Below are 27,014 nucleotides of genomic sequence, written 5' to 3' on the forward strand. Positions count from 1 at the left end.
GACAGCAAGCAGCCAACATTATTCAAAGCAAATTTATGTTTCTGTGAGTTCCTTTCAAAGCATGTCCCAAAGGATGCAATTTACAACTGAAAGCAGTGCTTTTAAAATCTTTTTGTTTTATTCCTTTCAATTTCCTTTCTCATTCTTTTTCCTACCAAATGTTTACCTGAAATGAAATCTGTGATTCTTTCCTGCCTCTTTCTCTCCGTTTCCCATTCATATGGTAGCCAAGCCCTGCCTCTCTCACATGCCCATCCCCTTGCCCACAAACTGTTTCCCTCTCCTTCCTCTTCCTCCAGTCCTGATGTTCACGGGCCCCAGTTCCTTTGTCTTTTTTTTTCCTTTTTTTTTTGAGATGGAGTCTCACTCTGTCACCAGTCTGGAGTGCAGTGATGCAATCTCGACTCACTGCAACCTCCACCTCCTGGGTTCAAGCGATTCTCCTGCCTCAGCCTCCCGAGTAGCTGGGACTACAGGCGCGGGCCACCATGCCCAGCTAATTTTTTTTTGTATTTTTAGTAGAGAAGAGGTTTCACCATGTTGGCTAGGATGGTCTTGATCTCTTGACCTTGTGACCTGCTCACCTCGGCCTCCTAAAGTGCTGGGATTACAGGTATGAGCCACTGCACCTGGGCCCCCCTTCCTTCCTTCCTTCCTTCCTTCCTTCCTTCCTTCCTTCCTTCCTTTTTTTCTTTCTTTCTGAAGGAGTTTCACTCTTGTTGCCCAGGCTGGAGTGCAGTGGCATGATCTCAGCTTACCCCAACCTCCGCCTCCCGGGTTCAAGTGATTCTTCTGCCTCAGCCTCTTGAGTAGATGGGATCACAGGCGCCTGCCACCTTGCCCAGCTACTTTTTTGTATTTTTAGTAGAGACGGGGTTTCGCCATGTTGAGCAGGCTAGTCTTGAACTCCTGACCTCAGGTGATCTGTCCGCCTCGGCTTTCCAAAGTGCTGGGATTACAGGGGTAAACCACTGCACCTGGCACCCCCATTCCCTGTCTACAAGCCTGTACTCCCGGCCCTTTCCACGCCTTGCAATCTCTTGGGAGAGGAAATCTGGCTCCGTTTCTCACTGTGTCTGGGTGGAAATCTGCCCATTTCCTGGATAACAAGGGAGAGTCAGAAACAGACCCCGAAAGAAAAAACTTCTTCCTTCATAGAAAGGATCTTGGAGGTTGTGGTATGCAGAATTTTTGGACGTCCCCTAGGATCTCCCGTGCCCCCCGCCCCCTGCCCCCCGGTGTAGATGCCCTACATAATCCTTGGGCCTGTGAACATGATGGATATTATTCCCGTGATTAGGTTATGTGAGATGACACATTCACTTTAAAAAGGGAGATCATTCAGCCGGGTGCGTTGGCTCACACCTGTAATCCCAACACTTTGGGAGGCCGAAACGGGCGGATCCCGAGGTCAGGAGATTGAGACCATCCTGGCTAACAAGGTGAAACCCCATCTCTACTAAAAATACAAAAAATTAGCCGGGCGTGGTGGCGGCGCCTGTAGTCCCAGCTACTCGGGAGGCTGAGGCAGGAGAATGGTGTGAACCCGGTAGGCAGAGCTTGCAGTGAGCTGAGATTGTGCCACTGCACTCCAGCCTGGGCAACAGAGTGAGACTCTGTCTCAAAAAAAAAAAAAAAAAAAAAAGGGAGATCATTCAAGGTGCACTTGACCTAATCAAATGAGCTCTTTAAAAGCAGAAGTGTTTCTCAGGTTGGTCACTGAGGAAGGAGTCAGAGATGTGCTCTTGCTGGGCTGGAAGAGGTAACAACCATGTTGCGAGCTGTCCATGGGGACCATGTGGCAAGGAATGTGGGTGTCCTATAGGAGGTAAGAGAAGCCCCTGATAAGGAAACAGGGACCCCAGTCCTACAACCTCAAGGAGCTGACTTTGGCCAACAACTTTAATGACTTTGGAAGTTGATATGGTTTGGCTGTGCCCCCACCCAAATCTCATCATGAATTGTAGCTCCCATAATTCCCACATGTTGTGAGAGGAGATAATTGAATCATGGGGGTGGTTTCCCTTATACTGTTCTCGTGGTAGTGAATATGTCTCATGAGATCTGATGGTTTTATAAGGGGAAACCCTTTCCACTTGGCTATCACTTCTCTCTTGTCTGCCACCATGTAAGAAGTGCCTTTCACCTTCTGCCGTGATTGTGAGGCCTCCCCAGCCACATGGAACCGTGAGTCCATTAAACCTCTTTTTCTTTCTAAATGACCCAGTCTCAGGTATGTCTTTATCAGCAGCATGAAAACAGACTAATACAGAAATGGATTTTTTTTCCCCAGAGTATCCAAAAAGAAACACAGACTGGCTGACACCTTGATTTCAGCCTTGTGAGACCCTGCAAACAGAACCCAGCAATGCTGTTGCTGGACCTCTGACCTACATACCACTGTGAGCTAATAAGTGGGAGTTGCTTTGGACCTCTAAGTTTGCCATTATTTGTTACCTAGCAATAGAAAATCAACACAGAGCAAGAGTAAAGACAGATAGGATAAGACAGCTCATACATGAATGATTTCTGTTTCTGTTGGAGATGAAAGTATTACTAGTCACACAGAGCAAGGGCTAGGGGCTAAATGAGCTGCACTGAAGGTAAATGCTGATAGAGGCCTATGGAGGGGACCTTGTGGCCCAGGGCAGCAAGAAATGCTCCATTGGAGAGATGGGGTACATGCGAGTGACAATGGGAAGAGTTGGTAGCTGGAGAGAACTGGGAAAGCCTTCAGGTAAGGGGAGTGATTTAAGCACAACTGTGTGAGCAGAAATATGCAAGAGGTGCTATAGGAAGAGTAGGGAGGCTGCCACCGATCCCATTTATCTTCCCTGTCTGACTTGGCTGAGGCCATTCCAGACAATTCTCTGAATATGTTATGCATTTTCACATCTGCAGGCATTTGCAGATACCTCTTCTGCCTATAACAACTTTTCTGCCTTCCTCCCTTGTCTTTTCAAGACCCAGCCCAAGGCTCCTCCCCTACAGTTCCCAGTCTCAAAAAGGTGAATCTCGAGCCCGTTTTCATGGCTCATAAATAGAAGCTGGGACTTCAATAGACTTTCTCTTTCTTTCTTTCTTTCTTTCTTTTTCTTTTCTTTCTCTCTCTCTCTTTCTTTTTTTGATGAAGTCTTGCTCTGTCACCCAGGCTGGAGTGCAGTGGTGCTATCTCCGCTCACCACAATCTCCGACTCCTGGGTTCAAGCGATTCTCCTGCCTCAGCCTCCCAAGTAGCTGGGATTACAGGTGTGTGCCACCACGCCCAGCTATTTTTTTTGCATTTTTAGTAGAGACAGGGTTTTACCATGTTGGCCAGGCTGGTCTCGAACTCCTGACCTCATGACCCACCCACCTCAGCCTCCCAAAGTGCTGGGATTACAGGCATGAGCCACTGCACCCGGCCTCGACTTGTTCTTTCTACTGTCCCACATTTAGTAAAGAAGGGAAAGAAACTCTTTCCCAGGTCAATAATCAACCTCAAATGTATCCTTTTGCTCTAATTCTCGTTTCCAAATGGCAGGCTTTCTTACAGCGGGGCCCACCCGCCCAGGCTGGCCAGGCTGACAGCCCAATTCTGTAGGAGCCCTTGGCTGTGAGTTTCTACAGTAGCTGGAACTGCGAGGAGCTTCCCGAGGCTCCCCGAGAGAACTGGAGGGCCCCAGGCTCTTCCCACGGCATCCTTGATCATGTTCTCGTTTCCTCCTCCAGAAACGTGGGGCTAAAATAAGCCCAGAAGCTGAGGAAGGGCTGAGTCAGACCCTCAGAGTGGAGCAATCACTGCACGGCTGCTCCTTGTAAGAAACATCCCGTTGCGCCTGAGTTGTTTATTGCCAGGAGCTGTAAGTGAAAAATGAGCTCTCCTAAGCCAGGCTGGGAGCAGGCTCCTCTTCCTGGAGATGGCACGATGCTTCACAGCTTGGAAACGTTCTGTGCCAGTATAAAGGGGGTGGCATACGTCCCTCGGAGCAGGAAAGCCTGATGACAAAGGGGAAGGAGCCTGGGCTGGAAGCCAAGTGGCACTAGGGTTAGTCTCAACTTCATTGCTTACCAGATATGTCAAATGAATGATACCTTTACCTGCTGAGAGTCTACCTTTTCTCAGTTGCAAGATTAAAATGTAAGCCCAGATGATGTCTGAGTTTCTTTCTGGCCCCGGCTTTCTTTTGGTTTGTCCAGGCAGCTCCGCAAACTCACTCTCAGGCCCTAAATGATGTGGGCTGTTAACGGTGGAGAAAGGAATTCCGACGTGGCCTATGGCAGCCATTGCTTCATTGAGTCTGGTTCAATCAGCACCCACTGATTGGGCACCTCTGCTGTCCAGGCATCTGGGAAATGGCTGGGGATACAGAGGTGAAAAAGACAGGGTTTCTTCAGGAACTCACTTTCCAGCAGGTGAGAGTATGAGTAGAAAAGGTGGACAAAACAAAAAGCTGCTTAACAACACAAACTCCTTTGCTAAGCCCTGAATGAATGATCCGGACAAGCTGCTCAGAATGAGGAACGGTTCACAAGAGTCCAGGTGGGAGTGGGCTTTAGCCGGAAATTCAATTCTGTTACCATTAGGTTGGTACAAAAGTAATTGCAGTTTTCGCCATTACTTTTTTTTTTTCTTTTTTTGAGACGGAATCTTGCTCTGTCGCCCAGGCTGGAGTGCAGTGGCACGATCTCGGCTCACTGCAACTTCTGCCTCCCAGGTTGAAGCGATTCTCCTGCCTCAGCCTCCGGAGTAGCTGGGATTACAGGCATGTGCCACCATGCCCAGCTAATTTTTGTATTATTAGTAGAAATGGGGTTTCACCATGTTGCCCAGGCTGGTCTTGAACTCCTGAACTCAGGTGATCCACCCACCTCAGCCTCCCAAAGTGCTGGGATTACAGGCGTGAGCCACTGCGCCCAGCCACACCATTACTTTTAAATAGCAAAAACCGCAATTACTTTTGCATCAACCAAATAGATTTTCCCCCTCTCAGTGAAGTTTTATTGAGAAAGAGGTCAGTAAGAAATGATTAGAGAGGTCAAAATTTACCTTCTTCAGATGATCTAACATTTTAATGTCCATGTAGTTTTTCCCAGACAGCAAGAATAATTCAGGGTTGGTTTTCATCCCAAAGTTTTCCCATACTTAAGAGAAAAACCATTCACACGCAGTGACGGGGGCCACTTAACTGAAAATACTTCTAATGCAAAAGAGTAAGAGACTAAATCATTACTGAAGAGTTCAGGTCCTATTTCAATGATACTCTCTCTCTCAGATTCACCACAGTCAGCACTTCCAAAATGTCTTTCAAACATTTAAAAAACATTTATTAATGACATTTGCATTTTAAGCCATAATTAAAACAAATGTTAAGATTTAATGACATATTTTAATATTTCCAAATATCACACTGCATGCAATGGCTCATGCCTGTAATCCCAGCCCTTTGGGAGGCCAAGGCAGGCAGATTGCTTGAACTCAGGAGTTTGGAAGCAGCCTGGGCAACATGGCAAAACCCCATCTCTACAAAAATGAGCTGGGAGTGGTGGCATGCACCTGTAATCCCAGCTACTTGTGGGGCTGAGGTAGGAGACTTGCTGGAGCCCAGGAGGTCGAGGCTGCAGAGATCCACGTTCGCACCACTGCACTCCAGCCTGGGTTACAGAGCGAGACTTTGTCTCAAAAAAAATCATTTAAAAAGCTACATTTACTCAGGCGCAGTGGCTCATGCCTGTAATCCCAACACTTTAGGAGACTGAAACTGGAAAATCACTTGAGGCTGCTAGTTTGAGACCAGCCTGGGAAACAAAGCAATATCCTGTCTCTACAAAAAAAGTTTTAAAAATGAGCTGGGCACAGTGGCACATACCAGTTGACCTAGCTACTAGGGAGGCTGAGGAGCAAGGATCACTTGAGCCCAGGAGGTTGAGGCTGCAGTGAGTTATGATTGTGCCACTGTACCCCACAGGAAGACCCTGTCTCTAAAATAAATAAATATTTTTAAAGGCTTTATTTAATTTTATGATTTTCTCATTGGGATTTTTTTTTTTTGCCATCAACTTTTTAGTTTGAAGCTTGAAAAATGAATTAAAATAAGCAAAATTTGAGACATCATGCATATAGAAAATGAATAAAACAAATGGAAGACTGAATAAAATGTACTACATTATATATTCATAAAGCAAACGCTATATAACCACCAATCAGGTTCTATGGATTCCCTCTATTTTCATCTGAATTACATGTGTGCCGTTGTAACTATAACTGTAATGCAGCACATAAGGCACCTAGGATGCTTCCTGATATACACTCAGTACTCAGCGTGTACTCATCCTAATTGTGAGTCACTGATTCATTCAACAAACATTCACTGAGTTTATATTATATGCCAGCTTTGTATCAAGCACTGGAGAAAGAAAAATGGCTAAACATAGTGCTCCATCCCATCTCCATGAGGGAGACAGACACGTGCAACTGAAAGTGATTACAGCTCAAGTTAGTGGAGAGCTCTCCCCAGTGACCCCAGGGCATAGAAGAAGGAGTGGTTTTTCTGCAGAAGGAAAAGGAGTTTGCCCATGAGCACGCTGGGAAGAGAGCTGTTTTTCCACCACAAGTAATGACATGAACAGAGTCACAGAGACCTGGGTGAGCAGCCTCATCCCTGTGCACTGTGGGGCAGGAAGGATGGGGGTTGGGGGATGAATCAGGGAAAGCTGAAGTTTTTCTTTGGAAACAGGGGAACTAGTAGAATCCTGTAAGTACATCAACTCTATGGCGAAGATTTTTCTGACAATGGGGTGGAAGTTTTGAGCATATGTGGAAACATCATTTACCTCCACATAGTAATAATAATAATTACTAATATTATTATTAGCAATTATACTACTGTTGCTGAGCCTCCTGAGCATTGCATATGTATTATGTCATTTATCACCACAAAAAGCCCCTGAGGTGTCTACTATTATTACTGAGAGGCAGTAGAATTTAATTATTATGAATGCATGCTCTGAAGCTAGATTATTTGTGTTAAGGTCCTGGCTCCACATTTAGGCAAGTAGCTTAATCTCCCCATGACCGAGTTTTCTTATCTTTATAATGAGGTAATAAAAGTGTCAAGCTGATGAGGTTGTGGAAAGGATTTAATAAAATTCTACCTGTGAAATGTTTAAAATAATGTCTGTCCAATACATTGTGTTTAATGAAGGTTGCCTTTTATTGACCCATTTCACAGAGGAGAAAACTGAGGCTTGGGGAGAGGAGGTCACATTTCAAAGGTCACCTGGCCAGTAATTTGAAGGTTCTGGAAACAAACCCAGGAAGTCTCAACACAGAGACCCATCTCTCTACCATCTAACAAGCCAGGTTTGGTTGCTAAAGTTGGGGCTTTCTCTGGCAAACTTTTGACATGCTTAACTCTGTTTCAAGGACTTTCTTTATTAAATTAAAAAAAAAAAGTTAACAGACAGGATCTGGCTCTGTTGTCCAGGCAGGAGTGCAGTGGCTATTTATAGGAATGATCATGGCACACTGCAGCCTGGAACTCCTGAGCTCAAGTGATCTTCCCGTCTCAGCCTCCTGACTAGCTGGGACTGCAGGCATGCACCACCATGCCTGATTCAAGGATCTTCTTAAGTCATCCCCTGCCAAAAGGTCCAGCCAGAAGGGGATGAGGAGATGTACCTTTATTTGCTTATTGCTACCTAAAGTTACCATTAATTAATTAATGGATTTTATCAAACATTTATTCACTTATGGATATAGTTTCAATGTTTGCCACCTCCAAATCTCATGTTGAAATGTGATCTCCAATGTTGGAGGTGGGGCCTAGTGGGAGTGGGAGATGTTTGAATTACGTGGGCAGTTCTCTCAAGAATGACTTGGTGTCCTCCCTGCAATAATGAGTTCACTGGAGATCTGGTTGTTTAAAGGAGCCTGGCATCTCCTCCTCTCCTTCTTGCTCCCGCTCTTGCCATGTGACACCACCTGCTCCACCTGCATCTTCTGCCATAATTGTAAGATTCCTGAGGCCCTCACCAGAAGCAGATGCCAGCAGCATGCTTCTTGCACAGTCTGTAGAACCGTGAGCCAAATCAATCTCTGTTCTCTGTAAATCACCCAGTCTCAGGGAATCCTTTACGGCAACGCAAAGTGAACTAACACGCTTACTCATCCCCTAAGTGTTCAGCATCGAATTTTGTCATTTCACATAAATTATCTCAGATACTGTCCACCACCAAAACTGTCTGACTATTCCCATTTTCTAAGTGGGGACACTGATGCTCAGAGGAGTTAAATAACATGTTCAAGGCCAGACAATTGCTATTGACATTGCAATGTCTACCCCACACCATCTGCAGGGGTGGGGCCTGATTAATGTGAGCTAGTCACAGAAATCACATCTCCATTTCCAGTGGGAGAATTCAGGCCTAAGCCAATTAGTGCAGAGCATCCTGCCAGCTGTAGGGATTAGTTCAGAAATGAGCGTACGTTTGAATAAAAAAGGTGCAAGGGGAAATTTTCTGGGGCTTCTGCAGATATTGTCCTCTTTCTCTGGAGAAAGCATCAGCAGGAGCCAGTTTGATCCTCTGACATTGCTGTGTGTGGATATGAGTTCTGGGGATGCTGCAGCCACCTCACAAGAAGCTTGTGCGTGACACTGGTGCAGCGGTGGGAATGGCCAGGAGCATCACGGAGACCACTGGATAAAGCCAATCCTGAAGCTTCCTGCTATGTGGGCCAATAGATGTCCTTATTGTTCCAACAGTCTGAGTAAGAATTTCTGCACAGTTCGCACAGCGCGGAATTTGGTTCCAAGTCCAAGTCCAAACTGGGGCTACTCCCCAATCCGTGCCTTCCTACCATGCACGGCTGCAGACTTGGTTCTTCTAGTTGTTTACCATCTGGCAGGAGGTTTTTGGCATTCTGTTACAGTGGCAGATTTGGTCATCAGTCACAATGCCAAGCTGATGGTGGTTTGAGTCATTGTTTTTCTGTTGGCCTATTTCTTTCATAATAAATATGTATTGCTTAGATAATAAAAACAACAAAGGGGAAAATTCCATGTGAGGCAGAGGTAAACAAAAAAGCTCTGCTTTTAGGAGGCTTATATAAAGATCAAGCTGTATGATGTGTGTTGAGCATGCTTTAAAGAATGCCAAACTGGGTGGGGCCCAAGACAGATAAAAGACACTAAGCCTTTTATCATACCACTAGGCACCAGTGACTTTTGAGACCTGGCAATTAATTAGGAGGAGCTGGTTGTAGTTATTATCAAACCTCCCTAATTTCCCCAAGTGAATGGGTGAGGGCTGGGTTGAGGAGAGATGGGGGAGAGGTGGTAAGAATCCTCTGAAGCCCATTTCTGGAACCTTGGTTTCTCAGGATCGCCGCTTCCTTGGTGGATTTCCTTTCTGCTCTCCTGCAAGTGTCCCTTGTGAGACTCTGACTCCGTAGGACTGGCCCCAGCTAACCCTTTGTTGCTAAGGATGTATCATCTTGCTGGCTTTACCAAGGGCGTTAATAAAACAGCTTCTATGATTATAGCCACACAAAGGTAGGCAAGGAAAAGACCCTAATTTGGAAAGCAGAAACCCACTCTGCAGCTGGAGCCCAACTCCTGACCTTCCCACCCCCAAAGGTATAGGATAAGATTCCTTTCCCCTCGCTGATTGGATTAATTTCAGCCTCACTGACAATTCCCCCCCTCCAGACTCATTTATCTACTGTTGTTTTTAACCTCAAAAAACGTCATGGCAACAAAGATCAGAGGAAAGATCACAGTGTCAAGTCAGAGAGACATATGCATTTGCAACCCACCTCTGCCTCTTGCTAGAACTCTGATTTTGAGAAGGTTGCTTGAGGTCAGCTCCCTCATCTGTAGGGGGTTGTGATGAAATAAATGATGTAATAGAAACCTTATAAATGCATGAAATTACTGAGGAATTTATGTGCTTTTGGAGGAATTATGGTGTAGGGAAGCAAGAGAGATGCCTTTATTTTCTCCCAGGAATGACAGTGGAAAGCAAGGAAGAGTGTTACAGCTGAGGGAACAGACAGTGGAAGGCCTGGGACAAATAAAGTCCAATATAGCTGGAACGTAGAATATGGGAAATAAATGAAGGCTCGAGATCTGAGGGTTCAAAGCCATATAAGGACTTAGCACATTATCCCAAGAGAAGGGAGGAGCCATTGAAGGGTTTTAAGCAAGGGAATAGCTTGACATGTGTTTTTAAAACTTTACTGTGCCTGTGTAGAGAATAGTTTGCAGGGGGTCAAGGCTGGAGCTGGCAGCCCGGTTAGGAGGCTGATGAACTAGTCCAGAGGATGGGTGGCGGCCTGAGCCAGAGAGACAAAAGTGGGGTCGAGAAAAGTGGATGGCTGTGCCACTTGCTATGGCTTCAAGGAAGTTACTTAACCTTCACTGAGTTAAGTCTCAGGTTTTTCCCCATTGTTTATGGAGGACAGTAATAGTATGTGCATTCTAGAGTTTTTAGGGGATTAAACGAGAGAATGCATATAGAGCGCATAGCACAGCATCTGCCACATCGTATGCGCTGGCAAGATGGAAGCGACTATTACCATTGTTAGTAGTGGAAGTCATGTTGGCAAATATCACAGGGCGCATTCGGGGCATGCTGCTTAAATGAATGAAATAAGTGAATAGACAGTGAGTGCCAGAAAAGGCCCTTTTCAAGACTGAAATCTTCTTTAAAAGGTATAAATGGTCCTGGTGAGGAAGGACAGAGAGAGGTAGGAAGGGTTGTTGTGTAAAGAGGTCAATGTGCTCTCTTGGTGAGCTCTTCTGAGAGTTAGGACACAAAGAGAATGTGTCCAAATGGTGAACAGGTGGGGCAAGCAGGCTGGAGTCCTTTTGAAGAGGGTCAGGAAACAAAAGCCTGCAAGCAGCACAGATGTGTGAAAAAGCTATTTTTAGTCTGGTACAAAAAGCCCACAGGAGAAGTACCACCCCTAACCGTAGTCCTCTTTGTCTCTGTCTTCTCTGCCGGGAAAATCAATCATCATGTCAGGAGGGCAGGTGTTAAAATTGGTCAGAGGAAATAAAAATCCACGAGAGCTGAAGATATAGTGAGAGAATGTTATGCTCTATTACATGTGTTCAAGTCTCGTTGCTCAGAGAAATGACATGTTAGGGTTCAACTCAAAATATAGATGTTTTGTTGTTTTTGTAGGTTTTAAAGGAATATATGCTCATTTTAAGACTCAAACTATCAATAGAAACATTTTAAGCACCAACTATATGGCAGGAAGTAAGTCTAGAGCTTTATGTATATTTACGTCACTTAATTATCTTTATTTTTTTTTGAGATGGAGTTTCACTCTTGTTGCCCAGGCTGGAGTGCAATGGTGCGATCTCAGCTCACCACAACCTCTGCCTCCCAGGTTCAAGCAATTCTTCTGCCTCAGCCTCCTGAGTAGCTGGGATTACAGGCATATGTCACCATGCCTGGCTAATTTTGTATTTTTTGTAGAGACGGGGTTTCTCCATGTTGGTCAGGATGGTCTCGAACTCCCGACCTCAGGTGATCCACCCGCCTTGACCTCCCAAAGTGTTGGGATTACAGGTGTGAGCCACTGCACGCAGCCGTCATTTAATTATCACCCAAACTTATTGTGTGCATATTATCACTTACCCATTCTACAACTAATGAGCCCAAGACCAAGAGAGCTTAAGTGACTTGCCCAGACTCGCACAGCTTGTTCTATGACCTGCTCATTTGGACAAGTTACTTAATCTCCCTATGCCTCAGTTGCTTCAACTGTTACAGAGGATAAGGACCCAGCTGGTTGGGCTGACTTGAGTTTCAAATTCTCTCTCCCAGTAGACTGAAGTGTGCTTAGACATTAGAACCACACTGTCGTTCAAAATCTTCTTTTACAACTTACTTACTTTATGTCTTTGGGCAAGCCATATAGCCGTGTGCCTCAGCTCCTCTTCTGAAAACTAGGGATTTTTTTTTTTTTTTTTTTTTTGAGACGGAGTCTCGCTTTATCGCCCAGGCTGGAGTGCAGTGGTGCGATCTTGGCTCACTGCAAGCTCCGCCTCCCGGGTTCACGCCATTCTCCTGCCTCAGCCTCCCAAGTAGCTGGGATTACAGACACACAGCACCACGCCCAGCTAATTTTTCTATTTTTTTTTTTTTTTTTTTTTAGTAGAGATGAGGTTTCACTATGTTGGTCAGGCTGGTCTCAAACTCCTGACCTCGTGATCCGCCTGCCTCAGCCTCCCAAAGTGCTGGGATTACAGTCATGAGCCACCGCGCCCGGCCGAAAACTGGAGATCTTAATAGTGACAATGGGCTGTTGCAAGGATTAAATTAGCTAATAGAGGCTAAATGCTTATAATAGTACCTGCTCTCTCATAGCTAATAGCTGATATTAATATAATTGGTAGCAGTAGTATTTCTATCCTGTCTTGTTAGGACAACATAACTTATCCCAGCAAAGTTCATTAGAAGAAAAAGAACGGACTTCCCAGGGCAGGCAGATCTCTTCTGAGAATTCAAGGGGCTCACACCTGTGAAACACTCAGAATAGTGCCTGGAAAATAGTCATGCTTATGCCCATGTTTAGTTATTATTATCTATAAATTCCACAACACAGCTCTTAACTTCTATTTGCTACTTCTTCACACTGCATTATGCCTAAAAAACTCATCATCCAGAGACAGATATTGTTGATAGTTTCTTGTGTATCTTCCCTTACTTTTGAAGCAACTACATAAATGTGTTTCTATGCCAGGTTCACATTTAACTGAGTTAAACATAGTGGGTGTGAACTCTGGCATTGGCAGATAGTGGCTCTGTGGCCTTAGGGAGGTAATTTCACTTGCCTGAATCATAGTTTATTTATCTGCAAAATGAGGATAATAATCTCATAGAGTGGTAGTGAGGACAAAACATACCATTTTAAGGCACTTAGAACAGAATCTTGTCACATAGACTTGAAAAAGACTTAGTAATTTAAAATAGATGTTCTACACAATGGCCAGAGTAATCCTTATAAATCAGATTGTGTTACTTTTCTGCTTAAACTCTGAAATTTTCTTATTGTATTTGGAATTAAATTCATATGCCTTACCTTGGTCTATGTGAAGTGTCTTGGTGTCCTGAAAAATGTTATTTTCATTTTCTACCTAGTTCAGAACTGAGGGAGATATAGATGAATGTTTGGTGTGTGTCGTTTACATCTGTGGGATAGTAGATATTACAAACTAAATTGTGCCTCTCACCCACCCAAATTAACATGTTGAAGTTCTGACCCCCCGTTATGACCATATTTGGAAGTGGGGCCTTTAAAGCGCTCAAAAATATTCCAGTTGCAGTCCTAGCATATGCAGACATCAGAAGTGGGGGATATGAATTTTCCTACTAACAATCTCCAAGGCCAGGCCAGGCACAGTGGCTCAGGACTGTAATCCCAGCACTTTGGGAGGATGAGGAGGGTGGATCACGAGGTCAGGAGTTCAAGACCAGCCTGGCTAAGATGGTGAAACCCGTTCTCCATCGCTTCTGCCTGGGCGATAGAGTGAGACTACCTTTCAAAGAAAAAAAAAAAAAAGAATCTACAAGGCCATGAAGGAGAGGCCCTAATTCAATATGACTGGTGTCCCTCTAAAGAAGAGAAGAGGCCGGGCGAGGCGGCTCATGCCTGTAATCCCAGCACTTTGGGAGGTCAAGGGGGCGAATCACGAAGTCAGGATATGGAGACCATCCTGGCCAACATGGTGAAACCTCGTCTCTACTAAAAATAAAAAAAAGTTAGCTGGGCATGGTGGCACACACCTGTAGTCCCAGCTCCTCGGGACGCTGAGGCAGAAAAATTGCTTGAACTGGGAGGCGGAGGTTGCAGTGAGCCAAGATCGCACCACTGCACTCCAGCCTGGCAACAGAGCGAGACTCTGTCTCAATTAAAAAAAAAAAAAAAAGAGATACCAGGGATGCACCTATAGAGAAAAGGCCGTGTGAGAACACAGCATGAAAGTGACCATCTGTAAGACATAAAGAGAGGCCTCAGGAGAAACCAAACCTACTGACACCTCTATCGAGGATTTCCAGTCTCTAGAACTGTGAGCGAACAAACTTCTGTTGTTTAAGTCATGCAGTCTGTGGTATTTTGTTACGGCATCCCTAGAAAACTAATACACTAGGTGTCCTAGGACAGCACCCAAAAAACAATCTTATATTCCAGATGACAGGCAAAGGTGGGCATTGACGAGGGTGGACCTAGGGACTTAAACAATGGCAGGACACCGTCTTTCTCTCCATATTTCAGATCCATCCACCTTCTTTTCCCGCAGGAGCTCTGACTGCAGCAGGTCGATGGCGACTGGCACTCCTAACCCTCCATCCTTAACAGGGCGTTTTGCAAAAGGAGGGGAGATTTGCTGTTTTCCAGCCACCTAAGATCAAACCTTAAGGTACTCTTTTGCCTTTCCCTGATTAGTTTCTTTTTTGTTTTTTTGAGACGGAGTTTTGCTCAGTCGCCCAGGCTGGAGTGCAGTGGCTCGATCTCGGCTCACTGCAAGCTCCGCCTCCCGGGTTCACGCCATTCTCCTGCCTCAGCCTTTTGAGTAGCTGGGACTACAGGCGCCCGCCACCACGCCCAGCTAATTTTTTGTATTTTTTTTTTTTTAGTAGAGACGGGGTTTCACCGTGTTAGCCAGGATGGTCTCGATCTCCTGACCTCGTGATCCGCCCGCCTCGGCCTCCCAAAGTGCTGGGATTACAGGCGTGAGCCACCGCGCCCAGCTCCCTGATTAGTTTCAATGATTATTTCTGGGCCAATCACTGGCCAGACAGCCTCATGCTCTGGGTTGAAACAAAAGGGAACATGATTTTTAGCACGCTGTGAGGTTTTCATAAAGTGGGGGTGGAGTTGGTTGTTGAGGGGAGGTGGGGATTCCTATGTAAGTCAGAGCTTAGGAAAATAGAGCATACTCCATGTTTTACAAGTAGCACGGGATTTAAAACAGAGCATTAGATGCTTCTAAAACTACAGTAAGGGGCAGAGGGAAATAAATCAGGAAAGGTCACAACTAATCTTTGTATGCTGCTAGTTTTCAAGGAAACAGGAAGGTGGAGGGCCCCAGGAAACTGCTGGCAATGACAGATATCTTCAGTACTGTGGTGAGTGAGTCACAGGAAAATGCCTAGAGGCCTCTCTGAGTCTCATGTCTACTGAAGTTCATATATCTTCTTGCTGTTTCCAAAGGAGCAGTGATTCTCTGTCTATCAATCATCTACCTTCCTAGTTACCTTCCTACTTACCTATCTAATTCTGGTCTTCCAAAACTTGTGTAAATTCCTCACACTGGCAGACTCTAGTTTTCAGAGATTCTGGGATATGTGGCTCACAGTCACAGGTTTCTGGCCCCTTTGATACATGGAAGAGCATAGAAGGGAGGATGGCATTGAGTTGCTAACACAGTCTGCTGCAGATCCTCAGAGTAAAGGATGTTGGACAAACAACACCCATGCTACCTTGAGTCATAGATATTGTAAGCACTTCTCTCACATTATTAACTTTTTTTTTTTTTTTTAACATGTAAGGGTCCTAGGGGAGCTTAATCTGTTTGAACAGCTTAGAGGGTCTTAGAGACATTGAGGAGATTGGGGAGGGTCAGGATACAGGAAAACATTTTCATTTCCAAATAGAGAAAGAAAATCGAAGTCATAAGCTATAAGTTGGTGAGCTTGGTGGAAATTCTAGGAGAGTTTCTAGACAGGAACATCAAGAAGATGGTACATGAGGACTTTGAAAATAAAACAGTGCTCACAAAGAGGCATCAGACGTTTACAAAGAACAAATTGTACCAAAATCACCTTATTTGTTTGTTTATTTATGAATGACTGAGGGGATTACTGGACCCATGGAGCATGTGGATTTTCATGAGGCATTTACCAAAATCTCATTATGTCTCTGTGAACAAATGGCAAAATGCTGGTGGCACGACTACTAAGTGCAATCATAACTGAAGGGCTGTGTCCTGAGAATGTTGACTAATGGACCCGTGTCAGCCTGGAAAAATGGTCTCAGTTAAGGAGTCCTGGCTTTGATTTTGTCCAGTTCAACCTTTTGATCATTGTTTCTTTTGAGAGCAGTGATGGCTCTCTAATCAAATCTGAGGATGCACCAAGGCAGAGAGAAAGGATAAATGGATTGTATAATAAAATTAGGACCAGAGGCAGGGTGGGGACACACATCCAAACTATATCCCAGCAAGGAAAAAAGACATGTTTCTCAGGAGGAGGCAGTTGGACAAAGCATTAGAAAAGAAGTATTATGGCTGGGCACAGTGGCTCATGCCTGTAATTCCAGCAGAGTGGAAGGCCAGAGTGGAAGGATCGCTTGAGCCCAGGAGTTCAAGACCAGCCTGGGCAACATCATGGAACCTCATCTCTACAAAATAAAAATAAAAATAAAAAATTAGCTGGGCATGGTGGAATGCACCTGCCGTCCCAGCTACACAGGAGGTTGAGATGGGAAGATTGCTTGGACCTGGGAGGTCAAGGCTGCAGTGAGCCATGATCATGCCACTGCACTCCAGCCTGGGTGACAGAGAGGGACCCTGCCTCAGAAAGAAAAAAGAAAAAAAAAAAAAAGAAAAGAGGTATTACAGTCAGGAAGAAGAGAGACAAAAAAGGACAATTCCCACCCACAGTATCTCATTACCACTTCTGGTTGAGTGTTGATTCTTTTAAATAGGTAGCGGCGGTCCTCCAAAGGTTCACAGATGTAGGCTGTGGTATCCTCCTTTTGCACATGTGACTCATAAGAAACAGGTCTAATCTTGGTACCCAACCAGTTATTTCCTGGAGTTTAACAGTAGTGCAGGTACTCAATACCACCTGATAATGACCTTTCTATTTTGGTTGTAATTGATCCTCAGAGGATCCATCTTTATAAGGTTTCAGTAAGACTAAGTCTCCTAGTTGAATGGGAGAGTTTATTTTTTTCCCCTGTGGGAGAAGGCAATACTACATTTCCATATTCTTGAAGGGCCTTTTGAATCTCGTCTAAGTTGATAATGTGGGTGAACAATCTATGTGTCTCTTCATCAAACAGGAGGTCTAAAGTTAACAAGGGACTTCCATTAAGTCATTTCAAATGGACTAAGCTTTAAGGTTTCCTTTGGAGCAAAAGGGCTATGGGTAGGAGAGGAACTGGGCCTCTAAGGTCTCTCGAGAGTTTTGCTAATGTCCTTTTAAAAATATGGCTGGCTTTTTCTACCTTCCCTGAGTATTGAGGCCTCCAGGAGGAGTGAAGATGATAGGTAATGTCTAAGCTAAGGAAAACTGCTGGGTCACCTTAGCTGTGAAGGAAGGTCCATTATGACGTTGCAAATATTTTAGTAACCCAAATCTTGGGATGATCTCTTTAAGTAAGAATCTGGACATTTCTAATGCTTTTATATATATATATATTTTTTTTTATTTTTTGGTCTTTCTAGGGAAAGCTTTTATCCACCCAGTGAAAGTGCATATGAATACTAGCAAATATTTTAGTTCCCTATAAAGTGGCATCTGGGTGAAATCTATTTGCCTGTTTTCCTCAAGGTATGTTTCTCAGTGTTCTATAGGTTTGAGTAGGGCGGCGGCATGGGGTGGCTTCCTGGCCTGTTATGGGCACAAAGTCCCCAGGCCCTGATGACTTTTTTTTTTCCCATGGTCTAGAACAGTTTCTTTCCCAAGATTTGAGAAGCCAATTTGAATAGATTCCTGTCCCAAATGTGAAGAGTCATGGAAATATTTCATTATTTTCAATTGCTTAGCTCCAGGGAGAAAGAGTTTGTTGCTTTCTAGCAACCACCCTGAGGGGTCTTTTTGTAAGCCTTTCTGTTCTGCCCACTTAATTTTTTCAAGGGTATTGTAGGGTGCCACTGACACGTGTGGAGTGCCTGGTATTAATGCAGTGACCTGTAATGCTGGTATTTTTTCAGTTGTGGCCTTGGCTGCCCTGTCTGCCAGAGCATTTTCTCTGATAATCGAGGTGTCTCCTTTTGATGTCCCTTGCAGTAGATAACTGCTGTCTCCTTTGGGAGCTGAACAGCAGCTAAAAGTTCCAAGATCTCAGAGAGATGTTATATGGGGGATACCTTGGCTGTTAATAGTCTCCTTTTTTCTTCATATGGCCACATGAGCATGGTGTACCAGGAACCCATATTTGAAATTAGTAAATATATTGACTATTGCAGTAAAAAAAAAGTATATTTTTTATATACCTAAGAGTAAATATATATACATACACACACTCTCTTAAGTCTATATATATGTATATATACACTCTTAAGTCTTTTCCCAATTGGAGGACCCTAATTAGAGTAATTAATTCTGCTTTTTGAGTGGAAATCTGGAAAAGTAAGTCTTTGGCTACCATGACTTCTTGCTGGATAACCACATCATAAACTGCCTTTTCTTTCTTTCTCTTTCTCTTTCTTTCTTTCTTCTTTCTTTCTCTCTCTCTCCTTCCTTCCTTCTCTCTCTCTTTCTTTCTTTCTCTCCTTCCTTCCTTCTCTCTTTCTTTCTTTCTCTCCTTCCTTCCTTCCTTCCTTTCTTTCCTTCTTTCTTTCTTTCTTTCTTTGAGATGGAGTCTCATTCTGTCACCCAGGCTGGGGTGCAGCGGCATGATGCACTGGCATGATCTCGATTCCCTGCAGCCTCCACCTCCTGGGTTTAAGTGATTCAGAATAGCTGCCTCAGCCTCCAGAGTAGCTGAGATTACAGGCTCCTGCCACCACGTGCAGCTAATTTTTGTATTTTTAGTAGAGACAGGGTTTCACCGTGTTGGCCAGGCTGGTCTCGAACTCCTGACCTCAGGTGATCTGCCTGCCTGAGCCTCCCAAAGTGCTGGGCTTACAGGCTTGATCCACCATGCCCAACCACAGCCTGCCTTTCTTACTCCCTCATGAATAAAGCTGCTCCTGCCTGTAAACCGCTCAATACCAGGGTTATGCAGGGGCTCATCTTTGAGGTCAGACCTGCTAGAATAGGTCTGATCTGTGTTTCCACATAGGAATGAATGAGCTGGGGATCTGCTTTTTGGGATGTGAAGTCTGGCAACAGAGTAGCACGTTTAAAACCTGACATAGTTTAAGGTAACATCTGTGGTGTCAAGCAGAAGGTCCTGATATTTAAACAACTTGACTACCTGTTAGCCATTGATGTCCTTTTGCCTCTAGGACCCCCTGTATTTGGTTGGGGGAAGGGTAATGACATCTAATTGTTGTTCCAAGGTAAATTTACTGCCTTTTGTTTTTTTCCCCCAACAGAGCGGTGGTGGGCACAGCTCAAAAGCATCCTGGCCACCCAGCTGCCAACTGGCCTAGCTGTTTAGAAAAGTAAGCCACTGGTTTAGGATTATTCTTGAGCCTTTGAGCTAGAACACCCAAAGATGTCCTTTGTTTTTAGTCACATAGAGAGTGAAAGGTTTGGGACATGTTCCCAGCATTTCTTTTAGGGTTAAGAATGCCTGTTGTGAGGTTCTGTCCCAATTGAAAGGCTTGTGATCACGCTCTTTTAGAGCTTTATAGAGTGGTTTTGATATGATCCCAAACCTGGGAATACAAATATGGCAGAATCTGGCCATTCCCAAAAAGGCACTTAACTGTTTCTTAGTCTGAGTGGGCTGGAGTGCCAGAATGGTCTCTTTCTATTCCTGGGCTAAGGTTTTTGTCCCAGGAATAAACACACATCTCAGATACTTCACCCTTTGGGCAGAAATTTGGGCCTTGTGGGGAGATACCCAGTACCCTTCTGTATTAGTCTGTTCTCACACTGCTAATGTGTGAGATATAAAGACATACCTGAGACTGGGTAATTTATAAAGAAAAGAGGTTTAATTAACTCACGGTTCCACATGGCTGGGGAGGCCTCACTCATGGCAGAAAGCAAATGAGAAGCAAAGTCATGTCTTACATGGCAGCAGGCAAGAGAGCTTGTGTAGGGGAACTCCCCTTTATAAAACCATCAGATCTCATAAGACTTATTCATTATCATGAAAACAGCATGGGAAAGACCCGCCCCCATGGTTCAATTACTTCCCACCAGGTCCTTCCCATGACACGTGGGAATTATGGGAGCTACAGTTCAAGATGAGATTTGGCTGGGGACACAGTCAAACCATATCACCTTGTTTTCCCAGAAAATTAAGGATCTGGATTGTGTTTCTGTCAGAGGATTTTAATCTTTCCCCTGAGTTATTTCTCTAATCTTGTCATAATTAACTGGCTTGACCACATACTTTTTCATGCCTTCTATTAAGTGAGTTAGTATGTGATTTCTGCATTCAAGATCTTAGGAATTGATCTGGAACTGCCTCACCCCCCTCCACACAGTAAATGGTATGGCCTTGGTTACGAGTAGCCACTCCATCTGCATGTTCGTGGGCAGTATCTAGAGTCTTTTTTTCTTTTCTTTTCTTTTTCCTTTTTTTTTTTTTTTTTGAGACTGAGTTTCACTCTTGTCGCCCAGGCTGGAGTGCAATGGCGCTATCTCGGTTCACTGCAACCTCCGCCTCCCGGGTTCAAGCGATTCTCCTGCTTCAGCCTCCTGAATAGCTGGGATTACAGGTGCCTATCACCATGCCCAGATAATTATTGTGTTTTTAGTAGAGACGGGGTTTCTCCATGTTGGTCAGGCTGGTCTTGAACTCCTGACCTCAGGTGATCCATCCGCCTTGGCCTCCAAAATTGCTGGGATTACAGGCCTGAGCCACCGTGCCCAGCCTCTTTTGTTGTTTTTCTATGGCAAAACAAGTGGATAATGATATTTGCATGTCGTGCCACCTTAAATCAAAGGACATGGCCAATTTAACAAACTCCTGTACAAACTTCCCTGGATCCTCTGAAAACTGGCCACATTTTCTTGCATAAAGCCAAATTGGACATGGAAAAGGTACATATATTCTGATTTTTCCACCATCTCTGTCAACTACCTGCTGATACGGACACAGGTTTGATTTGATGGGCTGATACGGGACCCTACTGCTGGTGGTACTGGTTGGGCTTACTTCCTTGGGCAGCAGGGGGCATAGGCTGGGATCTGTTGGTTAAGGGGGAGAAGTTCTTGATGACCTTGGAGTGGAATCCTGTGCTAGAGAACTGGTGGGAACCTTCTTAGAACTGAAGGACTGAGGAAGCTCCAAGGCGGGCTTGTAGGCGTTCTAGCTGGAGCAGCTAGGAAGGGGTAATCTAGGATATCTGGGGTAGCTTCTTGGTGCCAGAGGTGTTATGAGCCAGACACATTTTATAGCTATCTCTTAGGTCAGGATCTTGGTAGAGGGCCATAAAAGCCTGAACATAAGGAACTTCTCCCCATTTTCCTTTCTTTTTACAGAATAAATCTAATTGTAAAATAGCATTATAACATAAAGAGCCATTTCTAGGCCAAATTTGTTGATTCCCCAATTTGTATTCGACTCAGTGTTGCCATGGAAAATGAGTTTTTTTTCCTCTTTAAATCATCAGATTTGAATTTACTCCACTTGCCTAAAAGACATCCCGGTGGCAAGGCCTATGGGATGCTCACTGCTGTCCCCATGTCTAGTAAGGATTTCTACAGGAGTTTTGTAGTTAGTCTAAGTCTAGCAAAAGCTTAGTCACATTTTCCTTTCAAATTTTCACTTTTTGCAAAGAAGGTGTAAGTATAGGTAGCAAAGCATTACAAAAGCCAATTATGAGCTATGAATGGGTAGTAGAATGACGAGAGTGAATTCTACAGAGAGCAATGAAAGCATCTTAGTTTGGGCAGAGAGGGGCTAAACAGAAAGTAAACACAGAAGGGAGGAAGGGAAGGGGTGAACAGCATTTCTCAAGGGGAGACCTTGGAAGCTCGGATTCACCACAGAACCTACTTGGCAATGGAGACAACTGTCTGCAGGAGCCAAAATGGTGCCAGCCAGGCTTGTGGAACTGGGTGAAGGCCTGCCTAGGTGACCCCCAGCTTGGGTGGGCTTGGTTGCTAGAGGGGAACAAGTGTGGAGATCAGCAACCTGGTAGGTCCCACATGAGGCGGTGCTCTGGCCACTTGCCTGTCCTCTTGGCTCCACTGCCTGCCAGGATAAATGAGGGCTCTGGCCAGGCACGATGGCTCACGTCTGTAACCCCAACACTTTGGGAGGCCATAAGGGGGCGGATCACTTGAGGTCAGGAGCTCTAGACTAGCCTGTCCAACATGGTGGAACCCCATATCTACTAAAAATACAAAAATTAGCCAGGCATGGTGGTGGGTGCCTGTAATATCAGCTACTCGAGAGGCTGAGGCAGGAGAATCACTTGAGGCAGGAGAATCCAGGAGGCGGAGGTTGCAGGTTGCAGTGAGCCAAGATTGCACCACTGCACTCCAGACTAGGCAGAACAAGACTCCATCTCAAAAGAAAAGAAAGACAGAAAGGGAGAAAGAGACAAAGAGACAAAGAAAGGAAAGAAGGAAGGAAGGAAGGAAAATGATGGCTCTGAAAAGAGCCTTTGGTTGATGTTACACCTCTCTGCAGTGTCAGCAGCTCTTTGGTATTACAGTCTTAGTGTTACTGCTCTTGCAGTTTTGATGACCAATTTCCTCACCATCTCTCGCTGTCTCACTGATCATTGCCTCTTGCTGTCTCTCTCACTGCTTGCTGTCTCTTGCCATCTCTCACTATCTCACCAACCATTATCTCTCACCATTGCCTCATCAATCACTGACCACCATCTTCTCTTCACTCCTGGCTGACTCATCACCGATGCAGGGCAGATTCTTGGCTTTGCTCAGGAAAGAACTCAAGAGCAAGGCTGGGCGTGGTGGCTCACACCTGTGATCCCAGCCCTTTGGGAAGCCCAGGCAGGAAGACTGCTTGAGCCCAGAAGTTCGAGACCAGCCTGGGCAACATAGCAAGATCCTGTCCCTACTTAAAAAAAGAATTCAAGAGCAGGCTGGTGATGAAAGAAAGCAGCTTTATTGAAGTGGCAGCAGTGTCAAGTCTCTGTGACTGCTCCTTGTGGAGCAAAGCTATCGCATAGGCAGTGAACTGAGTAAAAACATATGGGTGGTTTGCTTTCATATTTATATCTACTTCTAATGACATGCTAATTAAGAGGCAGTTCTATTCAGAAATAGCTAGAAAATGGGTGATAACTCTCTGGGTATTGCCGTGGCAAAGGGTAGTAACTTCAGGCATCTCCAGGTGTCGGTAAACTGTGGTAGTGTCTTATAGGGATGGGCGGCGAGAGCAACTGGAGATGCTTTCAGGACCCCTTCCTGGTTTCTGCCAGTCTTCAGTCTGGTCTGGAGATGAGTCCCGCCTGCCTCCTACCTCATGTGGAGTTACTGACACAGGCATTCATTCAACAAATATTTTTTGAGAACTATAATCAGAATTTGGTTAGGTGCTGGGTACACATATGTGAAAAAAATGGACAAGATCACTACCAAGGAGGAATGGGAACATTTATTGAGCATCCTATATGTATCGTGCACTGTATTGAGGCTGTGAAGACGAGTACAGATCCTGCTTTCAATTTTTTTTTTTTTTTTTTTTGAGACAGAGTTTCACTCTTGTTGCCCAGACTGGAGTGCAATGGCATGATCTCGGCTCACTGCAACCTCTGCCTCCCGTGTTCAAGCAATTCTCGTACTTCAGCCTCCTGAGTAGCTGGGACTATAGGCCCATGTCACCATGTCCGGCTAATTTTTGTATTTTTAATAGAGATGGAGTTTCACCATGTTGGCCAAGATGATCTCGATCTCCTGACCTCGTGATCCACTCGACTTGGCCTCCCAAAGTCCTGGGATTACAGGTGTGAGTCACTGTGCCAGGCCTATTTCTTTTTTAAATACATTTTTATTTTATTTTATTTAGTCACCCAGGCTGGAGTGCAGTGGTGCAATCTTGACTTGCTGTAACTTCCGCTTCCTGGGTTCAAGCGATTCTCGTGCCTCAGCTTCCTGAGCAGCTAGGACCATAGGCACCTGCCACCACACTCGGCAAATTTTTGTATTTTTAATAGAGACGGGGTTTCACTGTGTTGGCGAGGCTGGTCTCAAATTCCTGACTTTCGACGATCCACCCGACTCAGCCTCTCAAAGTGCTGGGATTACAGGCGTGAGCCACAGCGCCCGGCTGGAATTTGGATTATTTCTATAACCTTGAGATAAGAAATCCTAGGGCTGGGGTTTGCTTAATGGGCACACAATATATGAAGAGCTGTTATATAAAATGAAGAATGGTCATGTGCTTATGTGGCTGCAAAGGATGGCTTTAGGACACGGCTGGAAGTTTCAGGGAACACACTTAGGGTTAGATGAGGAAAATCTTTCTAACAGAGCAGTTTATCTAGTGGAAGGATATATTTCTGAAGTAGGAGTTTCCATGTGATTGAAGACATTCAAACCAAAGCTGGAGAGGCCCCTTCTAACATATGTTGAAGAGTCACTCCCTGATTTGTGTTTTGGACTAAATGTCCACTGAGGTCACATTTAGCCATGAAATTCTTTGATTTTATAAACCTTTATATGTTGCATTTAAAAATTTTGTATCATGCATTGCTATTTTGCTTTGTGTATGTAAATCAATGCTTGCTGAATTCAATTGTGAACTTCCCCAGAGCCTGAGAAAAGGACTAGGTGGTATATTGAAGAGATCATGGATTTGGAATCTGTTCTAATACCAAAAAGCTATGTTCTTTGTGGGCAGGCTGTTCACCTTCTCTGCAACTCAACTTTCACATCTATAAAATGTATGTAGTAAAATTTAATTTATTCTGTTGCATTGCTATGGGGCAAGACATAATGTGTGGTAAAACACTTTGAACACAGTGACATACAAAACTGATGCACATTTAATGGAAGTTATATTTGCTTCGCTTCATTCTCATACACTGCTACCCCACTGGCACCTGACACTGTGGAATGCACAGATAAATTCTGTCCCCAAAGATATTGGAAGATGAAGGCCAAATGCTGGTTGCAATACTGTGGCCCAAGCCAGAGAATCCATGATGGCTGATTCTTTCCCCAAAGGCAGGGGGATTTTGCTCTGTATTCTGTTATTTCATAGCTCTCTCTTCTCCTTCTTTGCACTATTCCTTCCTGGGATCTTCAGTGTTCTTCACTTTAGGTCCTGAAGCTGCTTGTGTCTGGATCAGTGGTTTCTGAGCACCCTCTAGAGACAACAGAGGGATTTGTTCCATTTGAGAGAATAGATTTTTCCCATCATGTGGTTGCTGGATCAAATGGAACGCATAGGAGCAAGTGAGGAGGACCCAGCTTTCTTCAGCCCAGCCCTCCCTAGCACTGCTCCAGTGGGGCTGCCTTCTTCTATATATCCAATCCCCAGGTGTCCCTGAGACAATGAGCAACCCAGGATTAAGAAAAACCTTCCCTTCTCTTCCTAAGCACAAGTGGTCAAGTGAGAGTGTGTCTCAATGGGAACATAACTGAATCTCTAGTGAATTCTGAACAAGCCAATGACTCAAGTCCAGAGTTAAACGCACTAAATATGATGCATAAATTACCTCTTCTGACCATCCAGGCGGCATGTCTTGCTCAATCCTCAGGAAAAAGAAAAGAAAAACTTACTCAAGCACCATAAACAACAGAAAGCAATATGAACTCTTATTTTTCTTTAAATATTTCATCTCTAGTTCTTTCTCATATTCAACTCTTTTAAAGTTCCACATCATTCCTGTCCCTAAAGAAACTTAAAGAACAACATTCCTGTTTCTAGGATAGTGGAGAAGACAGTGAGGGGTAAGAGATCAAGGGACTGGGATGGGTAATAATAAGAAGGGTATGATAAAATCCACTTCAGGAGTGTCACACCTTGAATACGTAGCAAAAATGACTGACTGACTGAGAAATCAGACCACATATCCCTTTCTGAAAGAAAATGATGAAATAATTTCCTAGAGACATAGAGTGAGATATTGGGAGATAGAATTACAGACATCTATCTTGAAATTTGTTGAGTTTCTTGGCACTGTAAGTTAATGTTGTTCATCAAATCTGGAACATTTTGTCCATTCTCTCTTCACGTGCTTTCTACCCCTTTTCTTTCTCTTCTCTTTCTAGGATTCCCCTCATACATATATTAGTATGCTTGATGATGTTGCACAGATGTTTGAGGTTCTGTTCAGAGAAAAACCTTTTTAAAATTATTTTTCTTTATTCTTTCCTTTTAAAAATAATTGCTAGCTTTGATGAGGCTGCAGAGAAATAGGAATGCTTTTACACTGTTGGTGGGAATGTAAATTAGTTCAACATTGTGGAAGACAGTGTGGAGATTTGCCAAAGAAATCCCTTTGACACAGCAATCCCATTGCTGGGTATATACCCAAAGGAATAGAAATCATTTTATTATAAAGATACATGTGTGGGTATGTTCATTGTAGCACTATTCACAATAACAAAGACATAGAATCAACCCAAATGCTCATCAGTGATAGACTGGATAAAGAAAATGTGGTAGGCCAGATGCAGTGGCTCATGCCTGTAATCCCAGCACTTTGGGAGGCTGAGGCAGGCGGATCACCTGAGGTCAGGAGTTCGAAACCAGACTGGCCAACATGGTGAAACCGCGTCTCTACTAAAAATACAAAAATTAGCCAGGCATGGTGGCAGGCACCTGTAATCCCAGCTACTCGAGAGGCTGAGGCAGGAGAAGCTCTTGAACCCGGAAGTGGAGGTTGCAGTGAGCTGAGATTATGCCATTGCACTCCAGCCTGGGGGACAAGAGTGAGACTTTGTCTCAAAAAAAAAAAAAAAAAAGAAAAGAAAAGAAAAAGGAAAAGAAAATGTGGTACACATACACCATGGAATACTATGCAGCCATAAAAAGGAATGAGATCATGTGCTTTGCAGGGACATGGATGGAGGTGAAAGCCATTATCCTCAGCAAACTAGTGCAGAAACAGAAAACCAAACACCACATGTTCTCACTTACAAGTGGGAGCTGAACAATGAGAACACATGGATACAGAGAGGGGAACAACAATGGGGAGAGTCAGGGGAGGGAGAACATCAGGAAAAATAGCTAATGCGTG

The 27,014-nt window shown here is 44.4% G+C and overlaps 1 protein-coding gene and 1 long non-coding RNA gene across 2 annotated transcripts in view; one reads left to right on the forward strand and one right to left on the reverse strand.

Moving 5' to 3' along the window:
- LARGE1 (LARGE xylosyl- and glucuronyltransferase 1) overlaps window positions 1–27,014 on the reverse strand; it is an 852,160-nt gene that overhangs the window by 35,840 nt on the left and 789,306 nt on the right. The window lies entirely within an intron of this gene.
- LOC130541151 (uncharacterized) lies at window positions 6,638–26,755 on the forward strand. The gene is made up of 4 exons (XR_008955196.2): window positions 6,638–6,734; window positions 7,212–7,342; window positions 8,515–8,749; window positions 14,298–26,755. It is a non-coding gene; the product is annotated as an uncharacterized LOC130541151 (long non-coding RNA).

Source organism: Pan paniscus, chromosome 23 (assembly GCF_029289425.2).
Source record: "Pan paniscus chromosome 23, NHGRI_mPanPan1-v2.0_pri, whole genome shotgun sequence".
NCBI classification, from domain to species: domain Eukaryota; kingdom Metazoa; phylum Chordata; class Mammalia; order Primates; family Hominidae; genus Pan; species Pan paniscus.